The sequence below is a fragment of the Bos taurus genome, chromosome 22 (genome assembly GCF_002263795.3).
Source record: "Bos taurus isolate L1 Dominette 01449 registration number 42190680 breed Hereford chromosome 22, ARS-UCD2.0, whole genome shotgun sequence".
Lineage (NCBI taxonomy): Eukaryota > Metazoa > Chordata > Mammalia > Artiodactyla > Bovidae > Bos > Bos taurus.
Genome location: NC_037349.1, coordinates 22,792,123 through 22,809,682, shown reverse-complemented (window position 1 = coordinate 22,809,682; position 17,560 = coordinate 22,792,123). Strand labels below are relative to the sequence as shown.

At 40.7% G+C, this 17,560-nt stretch overlaps 1 long non-coding RNA gene and 1 pseudogene across 1 annotated transcript in view; one reads left to right on the top strand and one right to left on the bottom strand.

The window, feature by feature from the left end:
* Nucleotides 1-17,560, bottom strand: part of LOC112443450 (uncharacterized) — a 308,329-nt gene that overhangs the window by 237,208 nt on the left and 53,561 nt on the right. The gene's annotated exons all lie outside the window — the stretch shown is intronic.
* Nucleotides 7,087-8,096, top strand: LOC107131672 (protein BEX1-like; annotated as a pseudogene).

Sequence of the window (17,560 nt, the reverse complement as noted above, 5' to 3'; positions counted from 1 at the left end):
AAATATTCCAACACAACTATTTATATTAATAATGAAATTTAGTAAATAAGGAAACTATTTTTCACACTTTATCTAAATATTATTGAACTTGAAAATCATGGTCAATTGAGACTTGCTCACACAGATTAAAAAAAACGAAGAGAAAAACCTCCATCTTTTGCCAAGAGGCTTAACACACAATCTGATATTTATATTCTAGCAATAGGAATATATTCATGCACTTTTAAAAGTTAGTTGAATTAAACAAGCAAAATAATCAAACTAAGTATATGCATTGACAACGTTCTGGCCATCTTTAAAAAAAAAAAAAAAAAAACTGGATTGAGTTAACTCAAATATAAAGGAATAGTACATCCAGGGCTCAGGCACCAAAATTGCAACCAGATGGTAAGACAAGTCCATCTGAGTTCAACAGTTTGCATTCCAACAATGCCCAGATGGGGTTCTTGAGTAGCTGTGGCCAGTTCAGCTCATGCCTCTTCTTCAAGCCTCTTACCCAAACATACATCCTCAAGGAGGTACAGTTGATTATTGGGGATTTGTAATTGAACACAAATCTCAAGTTTCATTGACGGTAAATGTTAGGTTCAAACAATCTGAAAAGCAAATGATCTGATAAAGATTCACCAGGCAGACTAAGGTAGTGTAGCGGTTGGAGATCTCTGCTTGGGAAAGACCAAGTATGAGTATTCATCCCCGAGAAACATGCAGAACGCGTTGTGTGAGGCCTTCTGCCAAGGCTCCTTTCCAGCAGGCCCCCTACTCTCAACAGCTGTGGGCAAATGAGACAATGGCCGTACTTTTCATGAAAAAACTGCATCCCACACACCATCTGAGACTTCTCCAACGCTTTCCCCTACCTCTGCCCACAATAAAACAAACGTACAGGTGTAGCGAAAGTGAATTAAAAGTCTGTTAAGGTCATGAGTAAACTGAATCCTGGATTTGCAATTAATTTGTTTCCAGAACTACCTTCTTTAAAAAAAATACAGACTGGCTAATTACCTTCTTTAAAAATACAGACTGAACTTTGCTGTTCACCTGAAACTATCACAACAGTATTAACTCTCTATACCCCACATCAGATCAGATCAGTCGCTCAGTTGTGTCCGACTCTTTGCGACCCCAATACAAAATAAAAAGGGTTTTAAAAAATGCATAATCCCTATAAATACATGAACAAAATCCTGCAAAATAAAAAAGAAAAACCTCTGCTCTGAAATTATAGAGTAAAATGATTCATCCATGTTAAAGAAAATACAGACAATTAGACATTTAGCAAAGAATTTCATTATTTTACTATCAATTCCAGGATGTTCTTGAAATTACAGTCCTGACAATTTTGACCTTTTCACTTGCCAAATACATATTAATGTGTCTTAAAGCCTCCTCAATAATAAAAGTTGACAATTTTTTTTTTCTAATGTAACATTTGAAGATTTACAGAATCATAAGCTGGGGTGTTGCATGTTCGTCTAAATATGACCTGGTCTTAGGAATTTTGAAAAAGGAGAAGAACATTGACAAGCCAACACATAGCTCCTCCCTTAGCATTAGTGAAATGATTCAAATGCAGTGGGACGTGGCTGTTTCAAATACTTGGGAGGAGAAATACCAAACCATGGTTGGCACAAGACACTCATGAATAGGACATGCTGGGGACACAAGCGCAGTCTGTATGTAGTCACCATACTTCTGGCCACACTGCTTTCTGAAGAGCATTTCTCAATGTTTAATTTAGAAATTTTGTCCTTACATGAAAATGGAATCTTGAAAAGTCTAAAACGTCATATTGCTTATGCATATGAGCCTGACTATAAAGTTGAATTATGAGGGTGACATGAGAATGCCTAAAACTCCAGCTCAAAAAATTCAAAGATTCATTCAATGGATGATAATGGAAACTTCTGTGAAGTTGCTTTACCTGTATTGTTAATAACAAGGTGACATTTATGAAACTAATAAATGGTAAAGTCCATTATGGTTTAATGATAATTCTTGAACATGAACTTTGTAATATATTCATTTATAAAAACCACTTGAGTCATTTAAATATCATTAAAGCATGGCAAAATTAAAATGAGTTGTCTCCTCATGGACTCGGGTGTAGGAGAGTCATCATTTGTGTTGGCTAGAGTCATTCGGTTTGGAGTCCAATGTCTGATGGTGGCAGGGTACTCCTGCCCTTGAGGGTACACACTCGAATCAAGGAGTGTGTCAGTTTCCCAGTGTAAACCTGGGGAGAGTGTAGTCGCTCAGACGTGTCAGACTCTTTGCGACCCGATGGACCGTGGCCTGCCAGGCTCCTCTGTCCATAGAATACTGGAATGGGTTGCCACTTGCTACTCCAGGAGATCTTCCCAATCCAGGGACCGAATTCATGTCTCCCATATTACAGGCAGATTCTTAACCATCTGAGCCACCAGGGAAGCCTTGTAAAACTGGGGAAACTCTTTTTATTTCTTATTGCACAGTTAGAAAAACAGTGTGTCTTCTTCCAGACTGAAGCATAATTAAAAGCTTTCTGCTATGATCCTTGCTGTCTATGTTCTCAGCCGTGATTCTTACTGTGTGGGGACTGACCACTGAAAGAAGCTGCGGGAGTTTTTTTCAGGAATCAGCACTCTCTTCTCACATTCTTTCTCATCTGGAATATGGCAGTCATTTAGGACCTGGAGTCCTGGCCCTCAGGACCTTCTCTTCCTGACCAATTTACTCCATTGTCATTTTCCTAAACGCTGCTTACATTTCTGCTTAAAATTCTATACGGTAATATTTAAACTCCAAAGTATGGCAGAAAAAGGTATTCGTGTTTGGCTCATCTTAATTGCTAAGGCAGAGGGAAGGAAACAGTGGGTATCCAAGCATCTTCAAAGAGGTTACTTATGCATACAAACTGAAAAAAATACTTAGAAATATGTAAACTCTAAGTTTCTGGCCTATTGATTAAATCATTTCCTACACTAACACCATGAATTGAAAAAAAAAAAAAACAGCCAGAAGTTGAGGATGTAACAAATCACCTTCTTTTCCTCCAAAGAAACAAAGGATTTACTCAAACTAGTCTAGTCAAAACTCCTTTCTGGTGACTGCCTGCATTTACTGTGTGCCTAGAGTGTCTGACGGCTATATTTACTTAATCTTTATTTCATTCTGTCTATAGAGCTCAATTAAGGAGGAGTCAGCTGGACAGCTGCCTGGGACACCAGTTCATAAAGCACATTAAAATAGCCCTAGGATAAATGTAAATACAATGCTAGTTAAGTCAGTTTTCCACATGAGACTCCTAACATAATTGGCAAAAATAGGTAACACACTCAAGTGGAAATTGTGGAAACACTTCTCCCGGTGCTGAACTTACTCTGCTGAGTTACTTGTGAAGCATAATCGCAAACCGCATTACAGGCTGCTCCAGTAGCCTTGAGACAAGCTGGCTGAGAGTCAGTTGACATTCTAAAACTGAGTCAGGCATGGTGAAGTGGTTTCTTTTTTTGTTTTAATCTAAAAAAAGTGATTTAGTTCATTATCTACATTTCAACCCTTGGAATATGCCCCTAAGAAGTATTTTGTTTCAGAAACTTAAATATAAATTGGAAGTGAGAACAAGAATGGTGAAAGGTAGGTGTCAACCTGAAGCCCATAAAATTAGAATGTGGGGTTATAATTTGAACAAACTGTAACACCATTTACCTAAGTTACTTTTCTTTGTGATTATGGGTTATTAAAAAAAAAAAAAAACCCTGAAAGACAATTTGAACGAAGTTAAAAAGTTGGCTGAAAATGTATATACCCTATAAATAGAAAAGCCACTTTATTTTGGTGTCTATTAAATAAATGTTAAATACATATTTGAAAAACATCAACTTCAAGGAGTATCTCCAGATAGTTGGACTGTCTAAAGTGTTGTCTTGTCTCCATCCAGCCTGGTCCCTGGTAAACACACTTGCACCCTTCACAAAAGAGACCTATAGAGGTTAGTATCATATCAAGAGACTACTAAGGAATAATTTCGTCAGAAGCCTGAGAGCAAGAGATTATATTTCCATCCTGGATCCCCAGAGGTAAGCAATAGTCCATAGTCAAGAATTGTTGAAAACTGTCATTTTTTGTTTTAGCTTTTTTTTTTAAAAATATGAATTGACAGATGACATGAAATAGAGATGGGTGTTAAAAATACCAGATATAAGAATTAGGATCCCAGGAGTCTGAAATGAGCTGATATGAAGAAGTTGAACTTAGGAAGACTAAATATGAGAAAATTAGGTTTAAGTTTTACACTTAGGCATAAGAAGAAAGGAAGGAAAAAAAATAAAAATGGAAGGAAGGACACAAAACTAACATGTGAATAAGAGTATAGACTTTCATGTAAATGAGCAAAATAAAAGGAGGGAATGCAAAATATGGGTACTAATACTGTTTGAGGTTACATGCGTAACTGAAAATCTGATGAGGGTGGAGAGGACAGCACTTGGGCAATTTCAGGAGGAAGCAAAGAAGCTCAGGATCTTCCGAGGTGTCAAAGTGGTAAAGAATCCGCCTGCCAATGCAGAAGATGAGGGTTCAATTCCTGCATCAGGAAGATCCCATGAAGCAGAAAATGGCAACCCACTCCAATATTCTTGCCTGGAGAATGCCATGGACAGAGAAGCCTGGTGGGCTATAGTCCATAGGGTTACAGAAGAGTCGGGCATGACTGAGCAACGAGCATGGCTGCTTTTACCATAAAACGCATGTAACAAACCAAACCTGGGATTCAATTTCAGGAGCCAACAAAGACCTGAAACCCATTTTTGGATCCTGAAACTATCCACAGAATCTCAGATTAAGACTTCGATTGGGAGAACTATCTTAGAGTTCATACAACCACAGATATCAACACCAACTTCACTGCTACTACTAGGATAGCACTGGGCATGTTACTTAAATTTGATCAGCCTTACAATTCTCATCACAACATAGGAATAGAAACATTTACACCTTAGAGGATAGTGGCATGGTTAAAATGAGATCATTATTTAATAGATTCAGCTCCCAGTTAGTAAATATTCCCTCAATGGTTGATTATCATGGAGAAGATAACATAGAAAAGGGCCCCATGTGTTGTGTATGACTCAAATGGAGTTATGGAGACCTAGAATTTTGTTCGAAATAAAATGAAGTATATATTGGTTCAGCTGCTAGGGAAAACAGTATAAAGATTCCTCAAAAAATGAAAAATAGAACCACTAAATGATCTAGCAATTCCACTCCTGGATAATTAAGAAAACAAAATCACTCATTAGAGAAGACATATGTGCCCCTGCATTCACTGCAGCATTACTTACAACAGCCATGACATGGAAGCAGCCTATGTGTCTATCAATAGGAGAATGGACAAAGAAGATGTGGCATGCACACACACACACATACACGTGCATACACACACACACAATGGAATATTACTTAGTCATAAAAAGGAATGAAATAATGCCATTTACAATAACATGGATGGACCTGGAGGGTGTGATGCTAAGTGAAGTAAGTCAGAAAAAGACAATACCATATGATTTCATTTATATGTGGAAACTAAAAACAAAACAAATGAACAAATATGGCAAACAGCAAGAGTTATAGGTAACAGAGGAGATAACAGGTGGTTGTCAAGAGTGGAAACAGGTAGGGCGAGAAAAGAAAGGTGAGAGAGATTAAAGGATATAAAGTTCAGGAGAAAATAATGAGTCATGAAGTTTACAATATGGGAAACACAGTTAAGAGTTATTAATAGCTTTGTAAAGTGACAGATTATAACTAGACTTATTGTGGTGATCATTCTGAAATGTATAGAAGGCCAATTATACTTCAAAAACAAACATATTTATAGAAAAAGAAGATTTGTGGTTACCAGGGGGGAGGACAAGGGGAGGTGGAACTGGATGAAGGTAGTGAAAGGATACAAAATTTCAGTTATGAGATAAATTAGTATTGGGGATATAATGTATTTACCACACGGTAAATATATTACTGCTGAGTTTCATATAAGAAAGCTGTTAAGACAGTCAATCCTTAGAGTTACCATCACAAGAAAAATTTATATTTCTTTAATTATATATATACACACACACACATATATATATATATTAGATTACTGTCATTAAGCTTACTATGGCAATCATTTCATGATGTATGCAAGTCAAATTAATGGTCTATACCTTAAATGTAAATAGTGCTGTATGTCAACTGTATCTCAAAATATTGCAGAACTAAAAGCACTGTCAGTTAAAAAAAAAAAAAAAGAGATAAAGCATTCCATTGTTTGGAGCTACACCCTTCAAATCAACAGAAATGGTTACCAGTGACAACACAGACAAGCAAACAGAGGGCTGAATTAAGTCAAAATAGGCCAGCCTGGGTCTGTGCACACTTGGCTAAGAGTCACAGCATGGTGGGTGAGAGGTGTGAGAAGAGTATAGCATGAACCAGACTTCTGTCTCCAAATTGAGACATGATATGTGGGAACTGTCAACCTTGTTGGGTGACGTCTTTTTTACTCCTGTTTATAGGGAAAGTGTTGCTCAGTCATGTCAGACTCTTTGTGATCCCATGGACTGTAGCCTACCAGCCTCCTCTGTCCATGGAATTCTCCAGGCAAGAATACTAGAGTCGGTTGCCATTTCCTTCTCCAGGAGATCTGTCCTATCCCAGGGATCAATCCTGGGTCTCCCACATTGCAGGCAGATTCTTTACCATTGGCGCCATCAGGGAAGCCAGATTTATAAGTTTAAGCAAATAAGTATCCTTTGCAAAGTGTGATGTTTATGATTGAGAATACTGTAAATTATTAAATGTCTTTAGTAACTGCTGACTTGTAAATTTTGACTCATTTTCGCATCATGTTTCTTTTAAAACACCTTGACTACTCATGTGATGATAAAAATAAATTTCCACGGCAAACAAAGTTGAGAACGAAGTCCCCCCCGCTCAAGAATTGCATGTGCCTTGCTCATCACTGCTTGCCTCTCAGTCCTTGCTCCCCATGGCCCTGAGGGAGTGTGGGCCCTAGAGGCCTGTAAGAGTAGGAGGTGAGAGGGAGCAGGTCTGGGAGTTGAAGTGGCATGGTGGAGCACCTGCAGTGAAATAGCAAGGACAGGCCTAGGAGCAATGGTGTCCAAAGAGAAGCAAGCAGTCAAAAATCTCAACATGGAAAATGTCAACCAGGACAATGAGAAAAGAATGAAAATGGACAAGATGCTAATAAAGGAGAGCCCCCAGCCCTCCCTTGGGAGCTGTGAACACTGTGTACCTAGAGGAAATGGTAGGTAGTTCCGTGTTAGGCAGCCTATCCTGCTGTCTAGATGGGACATGACCCCGAGGCACGGAGAGCCACAGATAAGGATGAGAGAAGAGAATATGTAAAGGACTGGGAAGGAGGTGAGGAAGCTGATGGAATATCTGAGGGAAAAGCATTTGAGTCACAGACTATGGACAGTTGGTGGTATTAGAGAAGACTCTTGAGAGTCCTCTGGACTGCAAGGAAATCAAACCAGACAATTTTAAAGAAAATCAATCCTTAATATTCATTGGAAGGACTGATGCTGAAGCTCTAATACTTTGGCCACCTGATGCAAAGAATCAAATCATTGGAAAAGACCTTGATGCTGAGAAAGACTGAAAGTAAAAGAAGAGGGTGGAAGAGAATGAGATGGTTAGATAGCATCACTGACTCAGTGGACATGAATGTGAGCAAACTGTGGGAGATAGTGGAGGAGGACAGAGGAGCCTGGCATGCTGTAGGCCATGGGGTCGCCAAGAGTCAGACATGACTCAGTGACTGAACAGTAGGAACTGTGGGCAGTGGGCACAGAGCCCCTCACCATGACCATCATGACGACTTTTGCCTTATGCCTTGAATCCTGATGTTTTCCCTGAAGTTAACTGGGAGACACATGCTTCCTAAACTTACAGATTTGTGATGTATGTTGTAAACCTTTTGGTGTTACTTCTTTCTTGTGGGCCTCCTATACTAGCTTCTAATTGAATGCTGTGCTTCTGACCCAATCTCTAAGTTTCTGTCAGCAGGAAAGGTTTACCTATTGCATGGATGTTCATTATATGCTACTGCTAAGTCACTTCAGGGGCCTCCCTGGTGGCTTAGCTCGTAAAGAATCCCCCTGCAATACAGGAGACCTCGGTTCAATCCCTGGGTTAAGAAGATCCCCTGGAGAAGGGAACGGCTAACCACTCCAGTATTCTGGCCTAGAGAATTCCATGGACTCTATGGACCCCGGAGTTGCAAAGAGTCACACATGACTGAGTGACTTTCACTTTCAAGTCCCTTCAGTTGTGTCCAGCTCTTTGCAATGCCATGGACTGTAGCCCATCAGGCTCCTCTGTCCTTGGGATTCTCCAGGCAAGAATACTGGAGCAAGTTGCAATGCCCTTCTCCAGGGGAATCTGAGTTTTACCTATTGCATGGAGAGATGTTCGTTATATATTATGAAACTAATAACACAGTATAAAGAAGCAAAAGAATTTTAAAAAATAAAGTCCCCTACTAAGGTCACTTCCTAAACCAAAGTCTTCAGATTTGGTAAACCTCGTGGCAAATGAGAATCCTAAAATAAGGGGCTGGGGTGGAAGGAATCTGGGAAAGGAAAGGGTGTTCTAAATATGTCACGTCTCAGGCGCTGTACCGGAAGAAATGCAGGCAGATCTGTCATGGCATCATGAACACACTGCAAATGACAAAACTGTTCTCTATGACAAGCTCTTGGGAAGCAACACAGCACAGTAGATCCTTTTAAGGCAGACTCAGGGGTGGGGAGGGAAGAGGGAAGCCACAAAGACCAAGTAAGACAAGGCATAAAACAGATGCATTTGGGTTATCAGCTGTCATTGTGAAAACACACAGACACTCACAATGAAACAGGGAAGTCAAGCTACAGGGTTGAAGACTTCTAAGCTTGTACTTTCAAAATATGTATGATTGTTGCTACTGGTGATCAAGAAAATGAGTGTGTTTGCTAATTAAATAATGTATGGGTTCTTTTGGAAAGCAGTAATTAATTGATTACTGAAGATAGCCAATCGCTGGAAATCACGCTTACTAACTGAAGGGAACAACAGTGGCAAATAAGAGCACGTTGCCCATTCTCAGCTTAGCTTTCTGGAAGCTCATAAATTAGGTAGCCATCTGAGCCCTCCTGCATCCCACTTCAACACTCTAAATCTTACATTTTTTATGATAGCTGAGAGTTCTCACTCTTATGTCTGTTGACAGAGCTGCTGATAACGCACCGTCACAGCAATCTGGTAAGAAATACTAGGATTTTTTTTTTTTTGCACTACTTCCTATCTGCAAAGTCACACTTACTAACTGTACATATTAATAACTAAGAAATAAAAACAAAATCCCTGTTCTTCACTCCCCTTACCTCCAACTCACAACCAACTTCTTAAGCCTACTTTTCCTTATGGGACAAAAGGAATTCATTTCCTACTCATAAAAGATATTTTTAATTTCACAAACTGAACAGGCAAATGCGTTTTCCTGTTTATCCATGAGCACCACTGGTTTACAGGAGCCATGTTTCCTCTGGACGATCCACTCTCAGAGCAGTCTTTCTCTTTCTCTACTAAGTAACAAAGCCACCGGGCTGGAGACAGCAAAGAAATACACAGCAAATGAAAGGAAGAGGTAAGTCCAGTTTCAAAATTAACTGAACAATGATTCAATAAAACTTTTTCTTTTTTTTCTGTTCTAGAAACTGAAAAGATCTCTTCTCTGATGAGGTGGTCAGCCAAGGCACACGGTCTCAAGTGCAGGTATTCTGTCGGGCTCAGGGCATTATGCGTGCTGGGCTTCAGATAGAATACTGCAGCCCAGACTTTTCAGGAGTCCTCCTGGGAGTGAAGAGGCATTGCCCTCCCAGGTCCTTCACTGGATCTTTAGATCACTCAAGCTGTGCCTGCACTTCCCTGCTGCTGTGGCGTGCAATGCCACCTTGGACAGATCCATTCTCTCTAAAGGGAGGTTCCCGCTCAGTGGTCTCCCCTCGGCAGTGTAAGTAAAAGGTGACAATAATTAAAAGTTGTTCTATCATGACAAAGGTGGTCCGACAAGACCCCCCAGCACTACTCTCTCATGCGTAAGTGAATCAGTCTGCACAAGGACCCTGGGATCTTTCGTGAATAAAATGTCTCATGCCCTGTGACTGCAAATTGTTAACATTGCCTAAACCAAGATGTTTCTGTTTAAAACATGTGCACAGGCAAACACATATTCATGATTTTGGGCTCCAGCTGTAGAAAAAACTTTCTGCCCCTGACTTCCACATTTTCCTCAACCATCACGTGCCCCTCAGTTTTGCTTTTCTTAACTTAAGCACCTCTTTTTTCTTCAGTCACTCCTCCTAAGATTTAATGCTTATATGTTTCTGAAGTGCTCCTGCTGGTCTAGACCTCATTTTTAAGTTCTCTTGCATAAAATCTTCGTCAGAAGCTCGGCTCTGGTGTAAGGACTACTCTCTCACACTCTGGAATAGCTAAGAAGGGTACTTTCTCTCACTCCCAAGACCATGCTATATCCAAGTCACAAGAACGCACTGCTATCTTAACAGTCGCATCGCACAAGTGTCTTTTGAGTTTCCTGCCAAGTCCACAAAAGCTCTTTGATGCACCACTGCACTTCTTCAGCCTTCATTTTACAGCTGGTATTACGGCCCAAGGTCAGAAGTTGGCGCTGGAGCTCATTCTGTCCTACTCTGTTTACCCCTTGGTTTGTAGCCATCCTGGTGTTTCCACTGTGCCCTCCAGAATATTCCCAGTCTCTCAGTTTTTGAATCTACACATAAGCCAAGGACACTATTTCAATTCAAGTGTGATAATAGCTGGCTACAGTCAGAGATCCTTTCTGCGGCCATGGATCTCAATTGGACCTAATTAGCAAGATCCATGCCCCCGATTTCTAATAAAATGTTCAAAACTTTTAGGGAGTGCTACTCAAAGAAAGATGATAAATGCCAATGAGAGGTCTGTAAGAGATTTTTTAAAAACATCTGAAACTTTCAATACCTATTTGCTGAGTGAGTAAATAAACTGTGGGCCTTAATTTCGCCTTCTATATTCTTTAAGGTTAACATTCCTCCTCTCATACAGTCAATGCACTGTTACCAACTGTTCATTTTCTGCCATGTGTGGTAAGCTAGAAAGACAAGTAAGGCGGGAGATCTTATCTTTAACGAGAACCCAGTCTAGTTACAGCAGCAGGAACAAAAGAGAGGACAGCCAATTATGATGCAGCTATGATGCAGCACACAGAACTGCGAGAGCACAGAAGAAAGAGCTAACTGCCCAGAATGCGTGTGTAGACCTGAGAGTTAGGACAACTGCCTGGAAAGGTTAGTATCTCAGCAGAATTCTGCATGGAAGTGAGAGTTTGCCAGGTGAAAAGGAGGGGACAAAGATTTTCCATTAGAAGAAGCTACAGAAAGTACAGCTTGCCTGGGCTAGGGCATCATTCAGTACAGTGCAAATGCAAGAAACTGGGACACAGTATTGAAATATAAGTCAGGAGAGGCAAACGGGGGACACACAATAGTGACTCTCAGGTACCACTGCATGAGATTGAGACTCCACTTACAATTTAACGAACAAATAAGGACTTGGAGGTGGACAGGATCAGATGTACACTTCAACAAGATCATCCAAGTTGCAGGGAAGGAAATGTATCAGAGACAGGTGTTGTTAGAGCAGAAAGGTCAGTTAGCAGCTGTTATATAATCTAGGTGGGAAATAATGGGGTGTTAACTCAGACGATGGTTTTGAAAGCCTGGGATGAATTTCAAAGTATTACAGAGGTTAAGTCTATGTATTTTAGTACCTTTCTGCATGAGGTAGAAGAGGGAGGGGGCCAAGAAAGAAGCCTAGTCTTCTGCCGTAGGAAACTTGTGGAGGATAACCCTACTGACTCAAACAGGAAGCCAGTGATGGGGGAGGGAGCTTAGGGACCTGTGTTGACGGGAGTGCTTGCTGTGGACATACGGCAAGTGGTAGTGGGAGCGGCACATTAGGGTGCAGATGTCAAGGACACAATCAGAATCCTGTAGAGAAATATGGCTAGGACCAGGAGGCATCAGTGTCAGCTAGATGCATCCACAGGAGGAACTGGTATTTCCCAGGGATCTAAATAAGAAAGAGACAGCAGCAGAGAATCCAGTATCTGCTGAGCACTGCCAATGCTAACTCACCATCTCAACACAGAAGTTTTCTACACAACATCAAAATAGTATGTTTTAGTCAATAACTAGAAGCAATAAAGCAAAGAAAAATTATTCCAGTCATTGATTATACAGGGGCAAAGAAGAAATAAAAAAAACAGACTGATGCAACTGTAGCACATGTATATGCTGTTTTTTAAAACACCTGAAAAGGTTATTTTCTTTAACCAAAAATATGTACTCCACCATTTTTCTTGACACATGCAACTTTCTTGGTCTATATTTGGTTTTGAAACATTTTCAGACAATAGTGGGATTTTACTTTAACATCCCTCCCAAAAAAATTAGGGCAGGTTCACAGATAAAAGGCATGTGATATGGCAAAGATTGGAAAACAGGAATCTGGGAGTCTCAATTAAAGGGGGCAAATGCTACTTAGCTTGTGATACTCGATACCACAGAGCAACTCAGGCCCATGGTCTTGCAAGTTCTCCATTTTTAAGCAGAAATAAAACCTCTGGAGTTACATGGCATTTGGGGGTGAGGAACTAATTAAAAGCTATGCGATGCTGGAGCAGTGATGGCATGGCGCTGGAGCAACAGTGAGGAGATATCCCATGTCCAAGGGCAAAGGAGAAGCCCTAGCAAGATGGTAGGAGGGGCAAAATCACATTTAGAATCAAACCCCGTATCTGCCAGAGATACTCAGAGGGCTCAAACATACCTTGTGTGCTCAAACAGGACACAGAGATCTCACAAAGACTGAGACAGAACTGTGTTTGGGTATCTCCTGAGGAGGTACAGGTCAGCAGCAGACTGCTGCAGGGGCAGGGCTCTGGGAGCAGTAGACCTGGGTAAGGAATAAGCCCTCTTGGAACAGGACACCATTAACCCCACTATAGAGCCACCAGAACTTACACAGGGCTGGGAAAACAGACTCTTAAAGGGCACAAACAGAACTTTGCACTCATCAGGACCCAGGAGAAAACAGCAGTGAGCCCACAAAACACTGACCCAGACTTGCTTGTGAGTGTCCAGGAGTCTCTGGGGAAGGTGTGGGTTGGTGGTGGCCTGATGCAGGGTTAGGAGCACTGAGTGTAGCAAAGCCTGAATGGGACCCTTTGAAGGAGGTCGCCATTATCTTCACTACCTCCACCACAGTTTGGCCTCAGGTCAAATAACAGGGAAGGAAGACAGTGCCGCCTTCAACAGAAAATTAGATTAAGGATTTACTGAGCCAGTGATAGAAGCAAGGTCCAATGCTGTAAAGAGCAATATTCCATAGGAATCTTGAACGTTAGGTCCATGAATCAAGGCAAATTGGAAGTGGTCAAACAGGAGATGCAAAGAGTGAAAATCAACATTCTAGGAATTAGCCAACTAAAATGGGCTGGTGAATTTAACTCAGATGACCATTATATCTACTACTGTGGGCAGGAATCCCTCAGAAGAAATGGAGTAGCCATCATGGTCAACAAGAGTCCAAAATGCAGTACTTGGATGCAATCTCAAAAACGATAGAATGATCTCTGTTCATTTCCAAGGCAAACCATTGAATATCACAGTAATCCAAGTCTATGCCCCAACCAGTAACGCTGAAGAAGCTGAAGCTGAACGGTTTATTGAAGACCTACAAGACCTTTTAGAACTAACACCCAAAAAAGATGTCCTTTTCATTATAGGGGACTGGAATGCAAAAGTAGGAAGTCAAGAAACACCTGGAGTAACAGGCAAATTTGGCCTTGGAATACGCAATGAAGCAGGGCAAAGACTAATAGAGTTTTGCCAAGAAAATGCACTGGTCATAACAAACACCCTCTTCCAACAACACAAGAGAAGACTCTACACATGGACATCACCAGATGGTCAATACCGAAATCAGATTGATTATATTCTTTGCAGCCAAAGATGGAGAAGCTCTATACGGTCAGCAAAAACAAGACCGGGAGCCGACTGTGGCTCAGATCATGAACTCCTTATTGCCCAATTCAGACTTAAATTGAAGAAAGTAGGGAAAATCACTAGACCATTCAGGTATGACCTAAATCAAATCTCTTATGATTATATAGTGAAAGGGAGAAACAGATTCAAGGGACTAGATCTGACAGACACAATGCCTGAAGAACTACAGATGGAGGTTTGGGACACTGTCCAGGAGTCAGTATTCAACACCATCACTGAGAAAAAGAAATGCAAAAAGGTAAAATGTTGTCTGACCAGGCCTTACAAATAGCTTAGAAAAGAACATAAGTGAAAGGCAAAGGAGAAAAGGAAAGACATACCCATTTGAATGCAGAGTGCCAAAGAACAGCAAGGAGAGATAAGAAAGCCTTCCTCATTAATCAATGCTAAGAAATAGAGAAAAACAATAGAATAGGAAAGACTAGAGATCTCGTCAAGAAAATTAGAGATACCAAGAGAACTTTTCATGCAAAGATCAGCACAATAAAGACAGAAATGGTATGGACCTAACAGAAGCAGAAGATATTAAGAAGAGGTGACAAGAATACACAGAAGAACTGTACAAAAAAGATCTTCACTACCCAGATAATCATGATGGTATGATCACTCACCTAGAGCCAGACATCTTGAAATGTGAAGTCAAGTGAGCCTTAGGAAGCATCACTATGAACAAAGTTAGTGCAGGTGATGTAGTTCCAGTTGAGCTATTTTAGATCCTAAAAGATGATACTGTGAAAGTGCTGCACTCAATATGCCAGAATATCTGGAAAACTCAGCAGTGATCACAAGACTGGAAAATGTCAGTTTTCATTCCAATCCCAAAGAAAGGCAATGCCAAAGAATGCTCAAACTACCACACAATTACACTCATCTCACATGCTAGTAGAGTAATGCTCAAAAATCTCCAAGCCAAGCTTCAACAGTACATGACCTGTGAACTTCCAGATGTTCAAGTTGGATTTAGAAAACGCAGAGGAACCAGAGATCAAATTACCAACATCCACTGATCATCGAAAAAGGAAGAGAGTTCCAGAAAAAATTCTACTTTTGCTTTATTGACTACACCAAAATCTTTGACTGTGTGGATCACAACAAACTGTGGAAAATTCTTCAAGAGATGGGAAAACCTCATCACCTGACTTGCCTCTTGAGAAACCTGTATGCAGGTCAAGATGCAACAGTTAGAACTGGACATGGAACAACAGACTGGTTCCAAATAGGAAAAGGAGTACGTCAAGGCTGTATATTGTCACCCTGCTTATTTAACTTACATGCAGAGTCCATCATGAGAATTGTTGGAGTGGATGAAGCACAAGCTGGAATCAAGATTGCCAGGAGAAATATCAATAACCTCAGATATGCAGATGACACCACCCTTATGGCAGAAAGTGAAGAAGAACTAAAGAGCCTCTTGATGAAAGTAAAAGAGAAGAGTGAAAAAGTTGGCTTAAAACTCAACATTCAGAAAAACTAAGATCATGGCATCTGGTCCCATCACTTCATGGGAAATAGATGGGGAAACAGTGGAAACAGTGGCAGACTTTATTTTGGGGGGCTCCAAAATCCCTGCAGATGGTGACTGCAGCCATGAAATTAAAGACGCTTGCTCCTTGGAAGAAAAGTTATGACCACCCTAGACAGCATATTCAGAAGCAAAGACATTACTTTTCCAACAAATGTCTGTCTAGTCAAAGCTATGGTTTTTCCAGTAGTCATGCATGGATGTGAGAGTTGGACTATAAAGAAAGCTGAGCACCAAAGAATTGATACTTTTGAACTGTGGTGTTGGAGAAGACTCTTGAGAGTCCCTTGGACTGCAAGGAGATCCAATCAGTTCATCTTAAAGAAAATCAGTCCTGAATATTCATTGGAAGGACTGATGCTAAAGCTGAAATTCCAATACTTTGGCCACCTGATGTGGAGAACTGACTCATTTGAAAAGATCCTGATGCTGGGAAAGATTGAAGGCAGGAGGAGAAGGAGACAACAGAGGATGAGATGGCTGGATGGCATCACTGACTCAATGGACATGAATTTGAGTGAACTCCAGGAGTTTTTGATGGACAAGGAGGCCTGTGGTGGTGTCCATGGGGTCGCAGAGTTGGACATAACTGAGCAACTGAACTGAATTCATTAAAAATGTTCAGTCGCTCAGTCATGTCCTACTCTTTGTGACCCCATGAATCACAGCACGCCAGGCCTCCCTGTCCATCACCAACTCCCGGAGTTCACTCAGACTCACGTCCATTGAGTCAGTGATGCCATCCAGCCATCTCATCCTCTGTCGACCCCTTCTCCTCCTGCCCCCAATCCATCCCAGCATCAGAGTCTTTTCCAATGAGTCAACTCTTCACATGAGGTGGCCAAAGTACTGGAGTTTCAGCTTTAGCATCATTCCTTCCAAAGAAATCCAGGGCTGATCTTCAGAATGGACTGGTTGGATCTCCTTGCAGTCCAAGGGACTCTCAAGAGTCTTCTCCAACACCACAGTTCAAAAGCATCAATTCTTTGGCGCTCAGCCTTCTTCACAGTCCAATTCTCACATCCATACATGACCATAGGAAAAACCATAGCCTTGACTAGACAAACCTTTGTTGGCCAAGTAATGTCTCTGCTTTTGAATATGCTATCAGGCCAATTTTTCAAACTAAATATATACACTGAGCACTAGTCTTCAAATTTTACTTTTGGCCTCTGATAATCAACTTCCCTCAAATTGATCGTTTTCCCCAAAATCTTAGCACCAGGTATAAAATTCCAATCAGTTAATGACATACTTCAGGCACAAATACACATGGAAAGGTTTCATTTCCAACTTCTGGATGACTTGTTAGACTTCATACACTCCTGACCCCTCACTCTTCCAAATCACATAGTGCTTTCATCTCCTTGTGGCCACCAGAGTGAGCATACATTATTAAAGGGCTAATAAATACAGGCAGCTTTCTACTGAGTTTGTCATTGTGATTAAAGAGTGAAGTGTATGAAGGAAACATCTGTATTCTTCCCCATGCCATAATTTTTTCTGAGAAACTACCTAATCACAATTAAAATCTCATAGTTTACCAACATTTTTTCCCTGCAAACATGACAGCATTCATTATGCCAAAGAAATGCAGAGGAACTGACATCCTGTTCACTTTTTGACTGCACATTAAATTCTCAGATGGAAAGCAATCAGTACACAGATAAACATGGCTTAAGGGAACTTAAATTGGCTTGTGTGAGATTAAACATGTGATTTTAAAAGGATTTTCCTTCAGGAATGCCTTTTCCTTCAACTGTGGAACTAATTCAAGTGGTTCCTACTGTTTCTTGAGTTCTGTTATATCTACGTCACCTAGCTTTCTGTGGAAAGGCTGAGCAGTGTTCAGGAATTATTTTACTCTAAATGGCCAGTTGGA